A 15,057-nucleotide genomic window follows, 5' to 3' on the forward strand; every position below is an offset into this window, starting at 1 on the left:
TGAGGGGATCACACCATCCCTGTGCTGTGCTGAGTTTCTCCTGGGCCTGCTTATTATGAGGGGATCACACCATCCCTGTGCTGTGCTGACTTACTCCTGGGCCTGCTTATTATGAGGGGATCACACCATCCCTGTGCTGTGCTGACTTCGTCCTGGGGGTTCTTATTATGAGGGGATCACACTATCCCTGTCCTGTGCTGAGTTTCTCCTGGGCCTGCTTATTATGAGGGGATCACACCATCCCTGTGCTGTGCTGACTTCCTCCTGGGGGTTCTTATTATGAGGGGATCACACCATCCCTGTGCTGTGCTGACTTCCTCCTGGGGGTTCTTATTATGAGGGGATCACACCATCCCTGTGCTGTGCTGACTTCCTCCTGGGGCTGCTTACGGTGCTGCTGTCAGTGCTGTATATCACGGTGCTGGTGTGAGTGCTTAATGTCACGCTGCTGATGTCAGTGCTCTCTGTCACGGTGCTGCTGTCAGTGCTGTATATCACGGTGCTGATGTCAGTGCTGTATGTCACGCTTCTGATGTCAGTGCTCTCTATCACGGTGCTGCTGTCAGTGCTGTATATCACTGTGCTGATGTCAGTGCTGTATGTCACGCTTCTGATGTCAGTGCTCTCTATCACGGTGCTGCTGTCAGTGCTGTATATCACGGTGCTGATGTCAGTGCTGTATGTCACGCTTCTGATGTCAGTGCTCTCTATCACGGTGTTGCTGTCAATGCTGTATGTCACAGTGCTGGTGTTAATGCTTTATGTCACGCTGCTGATGTCAGTGCCCTCTATCGCGGTGCTGTTGTCAGATGACTCTATCACGGTGCAGGTGTCATTGCTGTATGTCACGCTTCTGATGTCAGTGCTCTCTATCACGGTGCTGCTGTCAGTGCTGTATATCACGGTGCTGATGTGAGTGATTTATGTCACGCTGCTGATGTCAGTGCTGTCTATCACGGTGTTGCTGTCAATGCTGTATGTCACGGTGCTGGTGTTAATGCTTTATGTCACGCTGCTTATGTCAGTGCCCTCTATCACGGTGCTGTTGTCAGATGCCTCTATCACGGTGCATGTGTCATTGCTGTATGTCACGCTGCTGGTGATCATCTCCTGCACCCTCTTCTTTGCCTACCCTGGTCCCTGACCTTCCCTCTCCTCCATTACCTTCATGCGCTCCACAGTCCTGAATAGTGATGGCCGAACGGTTCGCCCGGCGGTCGTTTCGCGGCGAATTTCCGACATTCGCGGTCCGCACGTTCGAACGCCTTTTTCCGTCGTTCGCCGCGGCGGACTTACGTGTTTAATGTATACAAGAACTTTAACCTTTGGTGACACGTTTATCATGTGATACAGGACAGCCAATTGAGACATGACAGCACATGGACACTTGTACATTCCCCCTAACCTATAAATACACCCGATCCGGTGGCCATTTTACATTCTTTCTTCTGTTAAGATAGGGACAGGTTCCTGTGTGGAGTAGGGAGAGATAAACCACTAGCTATTTGGTACACAAAAGTTCTTTTCAGGACTGGTATAGGTGTTAGGTGTTGATAGGTTTGCTGTGCTGCTGATTCTTGCAGCAGCCTGAGTGTCTTTTGTTAGTTTAGAGAAAGGGAAAGGACGGTGTATGCTACAGGGACAGCCAGATTAGTCTTTCATCATCATCATCATCATCATCATCATTAGCTGTTACTATCAAGGTCCACAAAAGAGCTGTTCCAGTAACCACTAATCGTTCTCTTTTTTTGCCAATTTGTATAGGGACAGGAAGGAAGCAGTGTTGTCAGGCAGTGAGGGTAATTTTAAAGACTTGCTGTTATTATTAGTTCCACAAAGGTTCTTTTCAGGACTGGTATCAGTGGTACAGTAATAGGCTTGTACATGTATAATATTCTTTCTTCCAAATATAGAAAGGATATTATACTTGACTGCTGCCCTTCTGCTGCAGTCTGCTAAACATTCACAACTCACTTGTTCCACAAAAGTTCTTATAAGGACTGGTAACTTGGTATAGGGTGCTACGGTACATAGGCTTGAGTGCGGTACAGTCTGCTGTTCTGTAAGGACCGCTATCGGTCCACAATAGATAGGGTTGACGTGCACCACTGCTGACCGCTGCCCTATACTGCAGCAGTCCTTCAGCGGTATAGGGACTGACGTACAGTCTGCTAATCACTAACACACAACCTGCTTGTTCCACAAAAGTTCTTATAAGGACTGGTAACTTGGTATAGGGTGCTACGGTACATAGGCTTGAGTGCGGTACAGTCTGCTGTTCTGTAAGGACCGCTATCGGTCCACAATAGATAGGGTTGACGTGCACCACTGCTGACCGCTGCCCTATACTGCAGCAGTCCTTCAGCGGTATAGGGACTGACGTACAGTCTGCTAAAAACTAATACACAACCTGCTTGGTCCACAAAAGTTCTTATAAGGACTGGTAACTTGGTATAGGGTGCTACGGTACATAGGCTTGAGTGCGGTACAGTCTGCTGTTCTGTAAGGACCGCTATCGGTCCACAATAGATAGGGTTGACGTGCACCACTGCTGACCGCTCACCTATACTGCAGCAGTCCTTCAGCGGTATAGGGACTGACGTACAGTCTGCTAAACACTAATACACAACCTGCTTGTTCCACAAAAGTTCTTATAAGGACTGGTAACTTGGTATAGGGTGCTACGGTACATAGGCTTGAGTGCGGTACAGTCTGCTGTTCTGTAAGGACCGCTATCGGTCCACAATAGATAGGGTTGACGTGCACCACTGCTGACCGCTCACCTATACTGCAGCAGTCCTTCAGCGGTATAGGGACTGACGTACAGTCTGCTAATCACTAACACACAACCTGCTTGTTCCACAAAAGTTCTTATAAGGACTGGTAACTTGGTATAGGGTGCTACGGTACATAGGCTTGAGTGCGGTACAGTCTGCTGTTCTGTAAGGACCGCTATCGGTCCACAATAGATAGGGTTGACGTGCACCACTGCTGACCGCTCACCTATACTGCAGCAGTCCTTCAGCGGTATAGGGACTGACGTACAGTCTGCTAAACACTAATACACAACCTGCTTGTTCCACAAAAGTTCTTATAAGGACTGGTAACTTGGTATAGGGTGCTACGGTACATAGGCTTGAGTGCGGTACAGTCTGCTGTTCTGTAAGGACCGCTATCGGTCCACAATAGATAGGGTTGACGTGCACCACTGCTGACCGCTGCCCTATACTGCAGCAGTCCTTCAGCGGTATAGGGACTGACGTACAGTCTGCTAAACACTAATACACAACCTGCTTGGTCCACAAAAGTTCTTATAAGGACTGGTAACTTGGTATAGGGTGCTACGGTACATAGGCTTGAGTGCGGTACAGTCTGCTGTTCTGTAAGGACCGCTATCGGTCCACAATAGATAGGGTTGACGTGCACCACTGCTGACCGCTCACCTATACTGCAGCAGTCCTTCAGCGGTATAGGGACTGACGTACAGTCTGCTAATCACTAACACACAACCTGCTTGTTCCACAAAAGTTCTTATAAGGACTGGTAACTTGGTATAGGGTGCTACGGTACATAGGCTTGAGTGCGGTACAGTCTGCTGTTCTGTAAGGACCGCTATCGGTCCACAATAGATAGGGTTGACGTGCACCACTGCTGACCGCTGCCCTATACTGCAGCAGTCCTTCAGCGGTATAGGGACTGACGTACAGTCTGCTAAACACTAATACACAACCTGCTTGGTCCACAAAAGTTCTTATAAGGACTGGTAACTTGGTATAGGGTGCTACGGTACATAGGCTTGAGTGCGGTACAGTCTGCTGTTCTGTAAGGACCGCTATCGGTCCACAATAGATAGGGTTGACGTGCACCACTGCTGACCGCTGCCCTATACTGCAGCAGTCCTTCAGCGGTATAGGGACTGACGTACAGTCTGCTAAACACTAATACACAACCTGCTTGGTCCACAAAAGTTCTTATAAGGACTGGTAACTTGGTATAGGGTGCTACGGTACATAGGCTTGAGTGCGGTACAGTCTGCTGTTCTGTAAGGACCGCTATAGGTCCACAATAGATAGGGTTGACGTGCACCACTGCTGACCGCTCACCTATACTGCAGCAGTCCTTCAGCGGTATAGGGACTAAGAGTTTTGTCACAGGGTCATTTAAAAAATGACATGCAGAGGAAGAGGCAGGCCCTTCCGCAGGGGTGGTAGGGGTAGGGCAGGAGCAACAGGCTTGAGCCAAAGTGGGAAGTTGCAGAAGGTGCGTTCAATTACTTTAAAGGATGCACCAGACTTGGTTGAGTGGCTCGCTCAGCCTTACTCTTCTGCACCCTCCTCATCCTCTCGATCTGCACCCTCTTCTTCACTCTCTGCTATGTGCACCCCCAAAGACACTACCACCAACAACACGACCACCACCACCACCACCACATACCTTCCGCTTGAGTCACTGGAATTATTTTCCGATCCATATCAAGAGGACATTTCTGATGCGCAGCCACTCTTGGTATTGGATCAGGAAGAGGAGGTAGCAACAAGCGCTACTCAGCAGTCTGACGCCAGTACCCAGATCAGCCCAAGGAGGAGGTTGGTCCCCGGTGTTGCTGCCTACTCCGAGATCTCTACTTATAGCGGTGGGGAAGGTGACGTTGATGATGACGTGTCTAGTGATGTCACGTGGGTGCCCACAAGAGAGGAAGAGGAGGGGAGTTCAGAGGGAGATATGGACCAGCAGATAGGGAGGAGAAGCAGCAATGACTTACATTGCACAGCAGGGACAAAGCAGACTGCAAATGTATCAGGAGCGAGTCATCGACCATGTACGGTCACATCTGGCGCTCCCAGGACACCGGCACATGGCTCCGCAGTGTGGGCTTTTTTTAACGTGTCCGCTGCTGACAATAGCGTTGCCATCTGCAATCTTTGCAGTCAACGCGTTAGTCGCGGTAAGCCCAATACTCACCTAGGGACGACCGCCTTAAGAAGGCACATGAGCAGCCATCACCGAGCCCAGTGGGAGCAACGGAACACACAAAGCCACACTACAGGCTCTCACCGTCCAGCCTCGTCTTCTACTTCTCCTTCTCCTCTCTCCTCACAATTGTCCTCCACTCCACCTTCCATCACGCCAAGCTCACATTTTTCTGCAAAAAGGCAGGCTTCCGTGGGCCTAATGTTTGAGCGTAAAAAAATGATGATGCCGGATAACCCTCTTGCCCAACGGTTGGCGGCTGGCTTGTCAGAACTCATAGCCCGCCAACTACTGCCATATAAACTGGTGGACTCGGAGGCCTTTCGCAAATTTGTGGCCATTGGAACACCACAATGGAAGGTCCCAGGAAGGAAGTATTTCTCAGAGAAGGGCATCCCAGAGCTATATGGCCATGTTCAGCGGCAAGTGAATGTATCTCTGGCACACAGTGTCGGTGCCAAGATACATCTGACCACAGACACGTGGTCTAGCAAACACGGGCAGGGAAGGTATATCAGTTTTACTGCCCACTGGGTGAACCTTCTGACGGCCGTCAAGCATGTAACCCGTGGCACCCGTGTAGATTTGGTTTTACCGCCACGGATTGCATGCAGGCCTGACTCTTCTTCTCCTCCTCCTACTCCATCCTCCTCCCTCTCCTCCTCAGCTGCCTCCTCCTTTTCCGCTGCTAGCGTCTCTTCCACTGCACCGCCCAAGCTCCCCAGAACCTATTCCACATGCCAGGTGAGACGTTGCCATGCCGTGCTGCGTCTGTTGTGCCTGGAAGCAAAGAGCCACACTGGCCCGGCACTCCTTTCAGCTTTGCGTTCACAGGCAGATGAGTGGCTAACACCGCTCAATTTGACAGTTGGTAAAGTGGTGTGTGACAACGGTGCCAATCTGCTTAGCGCATTGAAACAGGGCAAAATCACGCACGTGCCGTGCATGGCACACGTCTTAAACTTGGTCGTGCAGCGATTCCTTGTCAAATACCCTGGGGTCCAGGACATCTTGCGGCAGGCAAGGAAAATCTCGGCCCATTTCAGAAGATCTTACACGGCCATGGCTCGCCTTGCTGACATTCAGCGGCGACACCATCTGCCGGTCAGACGTCTTATTTGCGATTGCCCGACGCGATGGAACTCAACCTTCTATATGCTTGATAGGCTGCTCCAGCAGAAACGTGCAGTTAACGTCTACCTGTATGAACTCTGCGAAAGAAACGGTTCTGGGGAGCTGGGTTTTTTTTCACCGCGCCAGTGGCTGCTCATGCGCGACACATGCAGACTTCTGCGGCCATTTGAGGAGATCACCAAACTGGTCAGTCGCAGCCATGGCGCCATCAGTGACATGGTACCTTATGCCTTCTTTCTGGAGCGTGCATTGCGTCGTGTCATTGATCAGGCTGTGGAGGAGCAGGAGCGGGAAGATGAGGAAGTCGCAATGCTGGATGAATTCCCAGGGGGGGCTACTCTATCTGAGACAAGTCAACAACAGGAGTCTGATGAGGAGTCAGAGGAGGATGGTGCCGGGGCGGATGAGCAGGAGCAAGAAGAGCATGCTTTAAACCTTTCTGGGATCCCTGTTGTGCGAGGATGGGGAGAGGAGAATGAAGAGGACGACATTATCCTGGATGATGAGCAGGAGCCAGGCCACCACACCGCTTCCACTTTAGTGCAAATGGGGGCCTTCATGCTCCAGTGTTTTAATAGGGACCCCCGTATAAAAAGCATGAGGGTCAAGGACCAGTACTGGGTGGCAACGTACTTAGACCCCCGGTACAAACACAAAATGGCGGAAATGTTACCGCCGTCGCAGAGGGCTGTCAGAATGCAGCACTTCCAGGCCTTGCTTCGAGAAATGCTGCATTCTGCTTTTGCGTGCGCTGGCAGAGGAGCAATTCCCACTCCCAGAGAAGGATTTGCGGGTACCAATCCAACAGCGCCTGCAAGAAGAGGCCGGTTTGAAGATGTGTTGGTGACTTCGGATATGAGGTCATTCTTTCAGCCGACCCATCGACAGGTGTCATCCGGATCCAGCATCAGGGAACGCCTAGACCGTCAGGTGTCCGACTACATTGGGTTAACGGCCGATGTGGACGCTCTGAGGAGTGATGAACCCCTAGACTACTGGGTGGGCAGGCTTGACCTCTGGCCAGAGCTTGCCCAATTTGCAATCGAACTGTTGGCTTGCCCCTCATCCAGTGTCCTGTCCGAAAGGACGTTCAGCGCAGCAGGGGGGATTGTGACCGATAAGCGTACTCGCCTAGCTCACCACAGTGTTAACTACCTCACATTTCTAAAAATGAATGAGGCATGGATCTCGGAGGAATTCAACACATGTGACCAGTAGACCATGTATATGTCTATAAACTATTTTTTTAATCAAGCACACAGACCTTCTTAATTCATTTGGCTCACTTCCTTGACCCAAAAAAGCACACCGTACTATATGCCCCTACCCTCCTCTTTGAAGAGGTTGAGCGGTGTCATATTTCTACTGGGGCTGCTTATGATATCCCTGTGCTGTGCTGACTTCCTCCTGGGGGTTCTTATTATGAAGGGATCACACTATCCCTGTGCTGTGCTGACTTCCTCCTGGGGGTTCTTATTATGAGGGGATCACACCATCCCTGTGCTGTGCTGACTTCCTCCTGGGGCTGCTTACGGTGCTGCTGTCAGTGCTGTATGTCACGGTGCTGCTGTCAGCGCTGTATGTCACGGTGCTGCTGTCAGCGCTGTATGTCACGGTGCTGCTGTCAGCGCTGTATGTCACGGTGCTGCTGTCAGCGCTGTATGTCACGGTGCTGCTGTCAGCGCTGTATGTCACGGTGCTGCTGTCAGCGCTGTATGTCACGGTGCTGCTGTCAGCGCTGTATGTCACGGTGCTGCTGTCAGCGCTGTATGTCACGGTGCTGCTGTCAGCGCTGTATGTCACGGTGCTGCTGTCAGTGCTCTGTATTACGGTGCTGCTGTCAGATGCCTCTATCACGGTGCATGTGTCATTCCGGTATGTCACGCTGCTGGTGATCATCTCCTGCACCCTCTTCTTTGCCTACCCTGGTCCCTGACCTTCCCTCTCCTCCATTGCCTTCATTAGCTCCATAGTCCTGAATTGTTAGAACAATTTCCCAAATAAAATAAAAATGCTTGTAGTTATCGATCCCAAATTCACCTCATACATGTATTATGTCATTGTCCAGATGGTGGGACTACGTTTTACCCCCTAATAATTACCACGTGGCCGCAAATTCGACATGAAGGTTTGCAAAGTTCGCCTCCCATTGAAGTCAATGGGGCCCGCGGCGAACGGTCGGTTTCGCGAACGTTTGGGTCCGTTCGCATTTCGCGTTCGCGAAACGTCCCGTCGGAAGTTCGTCCATCACTAGTCCTGAATTGTCAGAACAATTTCCCATATAAAAAAAGAATGCTTGTAGTTATCGATCCCAAATTCACCTCATACATGTGTTATGTCATTGGCCATGTGGTGGGACTATGTTTGCCCAGCTAATAATTATCTTGTGGCTGCAAATTTGACCTAAAGGTTTGCGAAGTTCGCCTCCCATTGAAGTCAATGGGGCCCGCCGCGAACGTTCGGTTTCGCGAACGATCGGCCTCGTTCGCGGTCCGCGTTCGCGAAACGTCCCGTCGGAAGTTCGTCCATCACTAATCGTGTATATGTGTATGGATTTATACAGCCAGTATGTACAACCTCTCTGCATTGTCCTCGAACTTTGTTAACTTGCAGTGAATCTATTATATGAAAGTACCTTTGGTCTTGTTACTTTGTATTATTTATGAAAGGTTTTTGATAGTATTTACATGACAGCATCAAAAAATACTATTATACATTTAGATTTATGTTACAGATAAGAACATACCTACCCAACTTTAAAACTACCCCTGAAGAAAGAAAATGTATACCAATGCAAAAATAATTTCCCAAACATGTCGAGTATATGTTTAAAAGTCTAATTTGCTGACCTTAATTTGGTTTGGCCAGCACTTTTGACTACTAGTTTGGGCTAGTATATATATTATTATTTTTTATCTATGGTGATTCATTGATGTACTGCATCTGTACTTGTGTCTATACGGTATGCATTATATATAATTTTTCTACTACTTTGTACAACAATAAAGTTGGCACCTTTGTGACTTTCTTATCTAATTTGACCCTTTATACTTTATTTCTGCCATATAAAGTCCAAGGGGGCGTCTCCCAATGCACTTCGGTGCATGCTTTCTTTATGCTGTCTAGGATGTTGGCAGTATCAACACACCATTCAATTCCCTAAATGTTCTCTTTTTTTACTTAAAGCTTTGAAAATGAAAGCTAGAATCCCATTGGTTACCATGCACAGCTTCTCTAGCCTTAGCAAAGCCCCATCATGGTTTATAGTGGTCCATACACATAGGTGTGCCCAACCACCAGTGCATTACAGACATCCCAACCTGCAGAAAGTAATTTCAGGGAGGTGGCGTTTTGCGCCCGCAAATGCCCCACCCTCCTGCGGCAAAATATTATTTAAATCACTTTTTCAATATGTTTTCGCAGTGCTTGTGGTGAAGGGGGCGGGGGGTATGTGGACGGTGTCAAGTCAGTCGTTTTTTTTTATTTTTAATAACTGATTTTTTTTTTACAATTTCATTTGTTTAAAAAAATAACAATGCTTTGGAGCGGGGGGGGGGGGGGGGGGCAGTGGACACTGTTGGTAGGACAGGGGAGAGTGGTATCAGTAGTTTTTTATTTTTTTATCACTTTTAAATTTTTTTCAAATTTTTTTTAAATATTTTTTGGGCTTTGGTGAGATGTCAGGTATTTAAACAGACCCCTGACATCTCCCCTTTGAGACGGACAAAGGGACCGAGAAAACATATTCCCCAGTACCTTTCTTGGCACTAACGATTAATGAAGAGGAGACCGAGGCTCCTGTTTATTCATACACTGAGCAGAGTAAACACAGTTTACCCTGCTCATTTATCACAGGACGCAGGAGTGGTCTCGCTCGCTGTGTCCATTAACTAGTTCCTCCCGCAGCCGGCGGGAGAGGGGAGGGGAGCTGTCAGCAGGGAACGAGGGGGGTCAGAGGAGAACTGGGGGGTGGAGAAATATATGGAGGGGGCCACATGAGAATTGGGGGGTGGAGAAGGACATGGAGGGGACCAGAGGAGAATGGGGGTGGAGAAGGACATGGAGGGGGCTGGAGGAGAAAGGGGGCGGGGAAGGACATGGAGGGGGCCAGAGGAGAACGGGGGCGGGGAAGGACATGGAGGGGGCCGCAGGAGAACGGGGGCGGGGAAGGACATGGAGGGGGCCGGAGAAGGACATGGAGGGGGGCGCAGGAGAACGGGGGCGGGGAAGGACATGGAGGGGGCCGGAGAAGGACATGGAGGGGGGCGGAGGAGAACGGGGGCGGAGAAGGACATGGAGGGGGGCGAAGGAGAACGGGGCAGAGGAGAACGGGGGCGGAGAAGGACATGGAGGGGGGCGGAGGAAAACGGGGGTGGAGAAGGACATGGAGGGGGGCGGAGGAGAACGGGGCGGAGAAGGACATGGAGGGGGCCGGAGGAGAACGGGGGCGGAGAAGGACATGGAGGGGGCCGGAGGAGAACGGGGGCGGAGAAGGACATGGAGGGGGCCGGAGGAGAACGGGGGCGGAGAAAGACATGGAGGGGGCCGGAGGAGAACGGGGGCGGAGAAAGACATGGAGGGGGCCGGAGGAGAACGGGGGCGGAGACGGACATGGAGGGGGCCGGAGGAGAACGGAGGAGGAGAAGGATATGGAGGGGGTCGAAGGAGAATGGGGGAGGAGAAGGATATGGAGGGGGTCGAAGGAGAACGGAGATGGAGAAGGACATGGAGGGGTGGAGAAGGACATGGAGGGGGCCGGAGGATAACGGAGGCGGAGAAGGACATGGAGGGGGCGGAGAAGGACATGGAGGGAGCCGGAGGAGAACAGGGGCGGAGAGGTATATGGAGGGGGCCGGAGGAGAACAGGGGCGGAGAGGTATATGGAGGGGGGCGGAGAGGTATATGGAGGGGGCCGGAGGAGAAGAGGGGCGGAGAGGTATATGGAGGGGGCGGAGAGGTATATGGAGGGGGCAGAGAGGTATATGGAGGGGGCCGGAGGAGAACAGGGGCGGTGAGGTATATGGAGGAGGCCGGAGGAAAACAGGGGCGGAGAGGTATATGGAGGGGGGCGGAGAGGTATATGGTGGGGGGCGGAGAGGTATATGAAGGGGGCCGGAGGAGAACAGGGGCGGAGAGGTATATGGAGGGCGGTGGAGAGGTATATGGAGGGGGCCGGAGGAGAACAGGGGCGGAGAGGTATATGGAGGAGGGCGGAGAGGTATATGGAGGGGGCCGGAGGAGAACAGGGGCGGAGAGGTGTATGGAGGGGGGCGGAGAGGTGTATGGAGGGGGGCGGAGAGGCATTTAGAGGGGGCCGGAGGAGAACAGTGGCGGAGAGGTATATGGAGGGGGGCGGAGAGGTATATGGAGGGTGGCGGAGAGGTATATGGAAGGGGGCGGAGAGGTATATGGAGGGGGCCGGAGGAGAACAGGGGCGGAGAGGTGTATGGAGGGGGGCGGAGAGGTGTATGGAGGGGGGCGGAGAGGTATATGGAGGGGGCCGGAGGAGAACAGGGGCGGAGAGGTATATGGAGGGGGTGGAGAGGTATATGGAGGGGGGCGGAGAGGTATATGGAGGAGGCCGGAGGAGAACAGGGGCGGTGAGGTATATGGAGGAGGCCGGAGGAAAACAGGGGCGGAGAGGTATATGGTGGGGGGCGGAGAGGTATATGGAGGGGGCCGGAGGAGAACAGGGGCGGAGAGGTATATGGAGGGCGGTGGAGAGGTATATGGAGGGGGCCGGAGGAGAACAGGGGCGGAGAGGTATATGGAGGGGGGCGGAGAGGTATATGGAGGGGGCCGGAGGAGAACAGGGGCGGAGAGGTGTATGGAGGGGGGCGGAGAGGTGTATGGAGGGGGGCGGAGAGGCATATGGAGGGGGGCGGAGAGGCATATGGAGGGGGCCGGAGGAGAACAGGGGCGGAGAGGTATATGGAGGCGGGTGGAGAGGTATATGGAGGGTGGCGGAGAGGTATATGGAAGGGGGCGGAGAGGTATATGGAGGGGGCCGGAGGAGAACAGGGGCGGAGAGGTGTATGGAGGGGGGCGGAGAGGTGTATGGAGGGGGGCGGAGAGGTATATGGAGGGGGCCGGGGGAGAACAGGGGCGGAGAGGTATATGGAGGGGGGCGGAGAGGTATATGGAGGGGGCCAGAGGAGAACAGGGGCGGAGAGGTATATGGAGGGGGGCGGAGGAGAGCGGAGAAGGATATGGAGGGGGCGGAGGAGATCGGAGAAGGATATGGAGGGGGGCGGAGCAGAGCGGGGGCGGAGAAGGATATGGAGGGGGTCGGAGGAGAACAGGGACGAAGAAGGATATGAAGGGGGCGGAGGAGAACGGGGACGAAGAAGGATATGGAGGGGGTCGGAGGAGAACAGGGACGAAGAAGGATATGGAGGGGGTCGGAGGAGAACAGGGGCGAAGAAGGATATGGAGGGGGGCGGAGGAGAACGGGGGCGGACAAGGATATGGAGGGGGGCGGAGAAGGACATGGAGGGGGCCGGAGGAGAACGGGGGCGGACAAGGATATGGAGGGGGCGGAGAAGGACATGGAGGGGGCCGGAGGAGAACGGGGGTGGACAAGGATATGGAGGGGGGCGGACAAGGATATGAAGGGGTGCAGACAAGGACATGGAGGGGGCCGGAGGAGAACGGGGCGGAGAAGGATATGGAGGGGGCTGGAACAGAACGGGGGCGGAGAAGGACATGGAGGGGGCCGGAGGAGAGCGGGGACGAAGAAGGATATGGAGGGGGCGGAGAAGGACATGGAGGGGGCCGGAGGAGAACGGGGGTGAAGAAGGATATGGAGGGGGCTGGAACAGAACGGGGGCAGAGAAGGACATGGAGGGGGCCGGAGGAGAGCGGGGATGAAGAAGGATATGGAGGGGGTCGGAGGAGATGGGGACGAAGAAGGATATGGAGGGGGTCGGAGGAGAACAGAGGCGGACAAGGATATGGGGGGGGGGGGGGCGGAGAAGGACATGGAGGGGGCCAGAGGAGAACGGGGTCGGAGAAGGATATGGAGGGGATTGGAACAGAACGGGGGCGGAGAAGGTCATGGAGGGGGCTGGAGGAGAGCAGGGACGAAGAAGGATATGGAGGGGGTCGGAGGAGAACGGGGAAGAAGAAGGATATGGAGAGGGTCGGAGGAGAACGGGGGCGGACAAGGATATGGAGGGGGGCGGAGGAGAACAGGGGCGGAGAGGGATATGGAGGGGGCCGGAGGAGAACAGGGGCGGAGAGGGATATGGAGGGGGCCGGAGGAGAACAGGGGCGGAGAGGGATATGGAGGGGGCCGGAGGAGAACAGGGTGGAGGAGAACAGGGGCGGAGAGGGATATGGAGGGGGCTGGAGGAGAATGGGGCGGAGGAGAATGGGGGCGGAGAAGGATATGCCGGGGGCCAGAGGAAAACAGGGGCGGAGAAGGACATGGAGGGGGTCGGAGGAGAACGGGGGCAGAGAAGGATATGGAGGGGGCTGGAACAGAACGGGGGCGGAGAAGGACATGGAGGGGGTCGGAAGAGAACAGGGGCTAAGAAGAATATGGAGGGCGGTGGAGAAGCACATGGAGGGGGCCGGAGGAGAACGGGGACGAAGAAGGATATGGAGGGGGTCGGAGGAGAACGGGGGCGGACAAGGATATGGAGGGGGCCGGAGAAGGACATGGAGGGGGCCGGAGGAGAACAGGGACGAAGAAGGATATGGAGGGGGTCGGAGGAGAACGGGGGCGGACAAGGATATTGATGGGGGCGGACAAGGATATGGAGGGGGGCGGAGGAGAACGGGGACGAAGAAGGATATTTAGGGGGTTGGAGGAGAACGGGGGCGGACAAGGACATGGAGGGGGCCGGAGGAGAACGGGGGTGGAGAAGTACATGGAGGGGGCCAAAGCAGAACGGGGGCAGAGATGGACATTGAGGTGAACCGGAAGGAGCACACAGAGCAGCTGGGGATGATCGGTGCGACTGAAGGGACAGCTGTGATCACCAATCTCCCTGTGTAGCTTTTTAGCTGACAGCCGCAGGAGGGAGAGAAGGAGAAGCTAAAAATCAATACGAAGAACGATCAGTGATCACAGCTGTTCCCCGCTGCACTGATCATTCCCGGAGAATTGGGAGGCGCTGGCGGGTGTGTGGGAACTGCCGCAGAAATGCGTGGGAGCCTTGAGATGTCGAGCATTAGGGTATGCACCTCAAAGCTCAAACAGACATACCGTTCCTTGCAGCCTCAGCTGCACTGGGCATTGAAATGATGGGAAGTGCTCTGTACTGAGCAGCTTCCTGTTCACTTACAAACTGAAGCATAGTAAACACATCACACCTCCCAACATTTTGAGATGGGAATGAGGGACACCTACTTGCAAACTTATGTAGGCATAGGAAACGCCCCCTTGAAGGAGAATTAACCCCAAAAAAAAGGTTAATTAAATCCACAAGGACTTTTTTTGCCACTCCTATCCCTTTATATTGGCTTTTAACATTTATAAATGCAGCAATTTAGAATTTAGATGAAAGGTTTAGCACTGGGAAACACTTTTTGAAAGATAAAAAGTGCATTTTATATACAACTATATAGATGAGACCAAAATGAGGGACAGATGAGGAGGAATTGAGGGACATTGCTCCAAAAAGGGACAGTCCCTCAAAATCAGGGACAGTTGGGAGCTATGAACACATTTTACTAAGCTTTAGTTGTGAATAGGCACAGTGAGTGATTGTACGTCTTCATTTAGAAAAAGAAGGGGACAGTAAATTACATGTTGATTAGCCCCTTTCCTCAGTTCTCCACCCTGAAACATTCCCCACAGCAGCCGGGGGAAGCCATCAGCACTGCAGGGGGGGGGGGGGGGGGGCTGGGGGAGAGACATGGGGGGAAGCCCAGCCAGTAGGGGGAGTCGGCACCACACAGCGACACCTGCCACCCCCCTGCATACACCTATGTCCATACATCAGA

Source organism: Lithobates pipiens, unplaced genomic scaffold (assembly GCF_037356315.1).
Source record: "Lithobates pipiens isolate NorthernLeopardFrog02 unplaced genomic scaffold, aLitPip1_a1.2 Scaffold_16, whole genome shotgun sequence".
NCBI classification, from domain to species: Eukaryota; Metazoa; Chordata; class Amphibia; order Anura; family Ranidae; genus Lithobates; species Lithobates pipiens.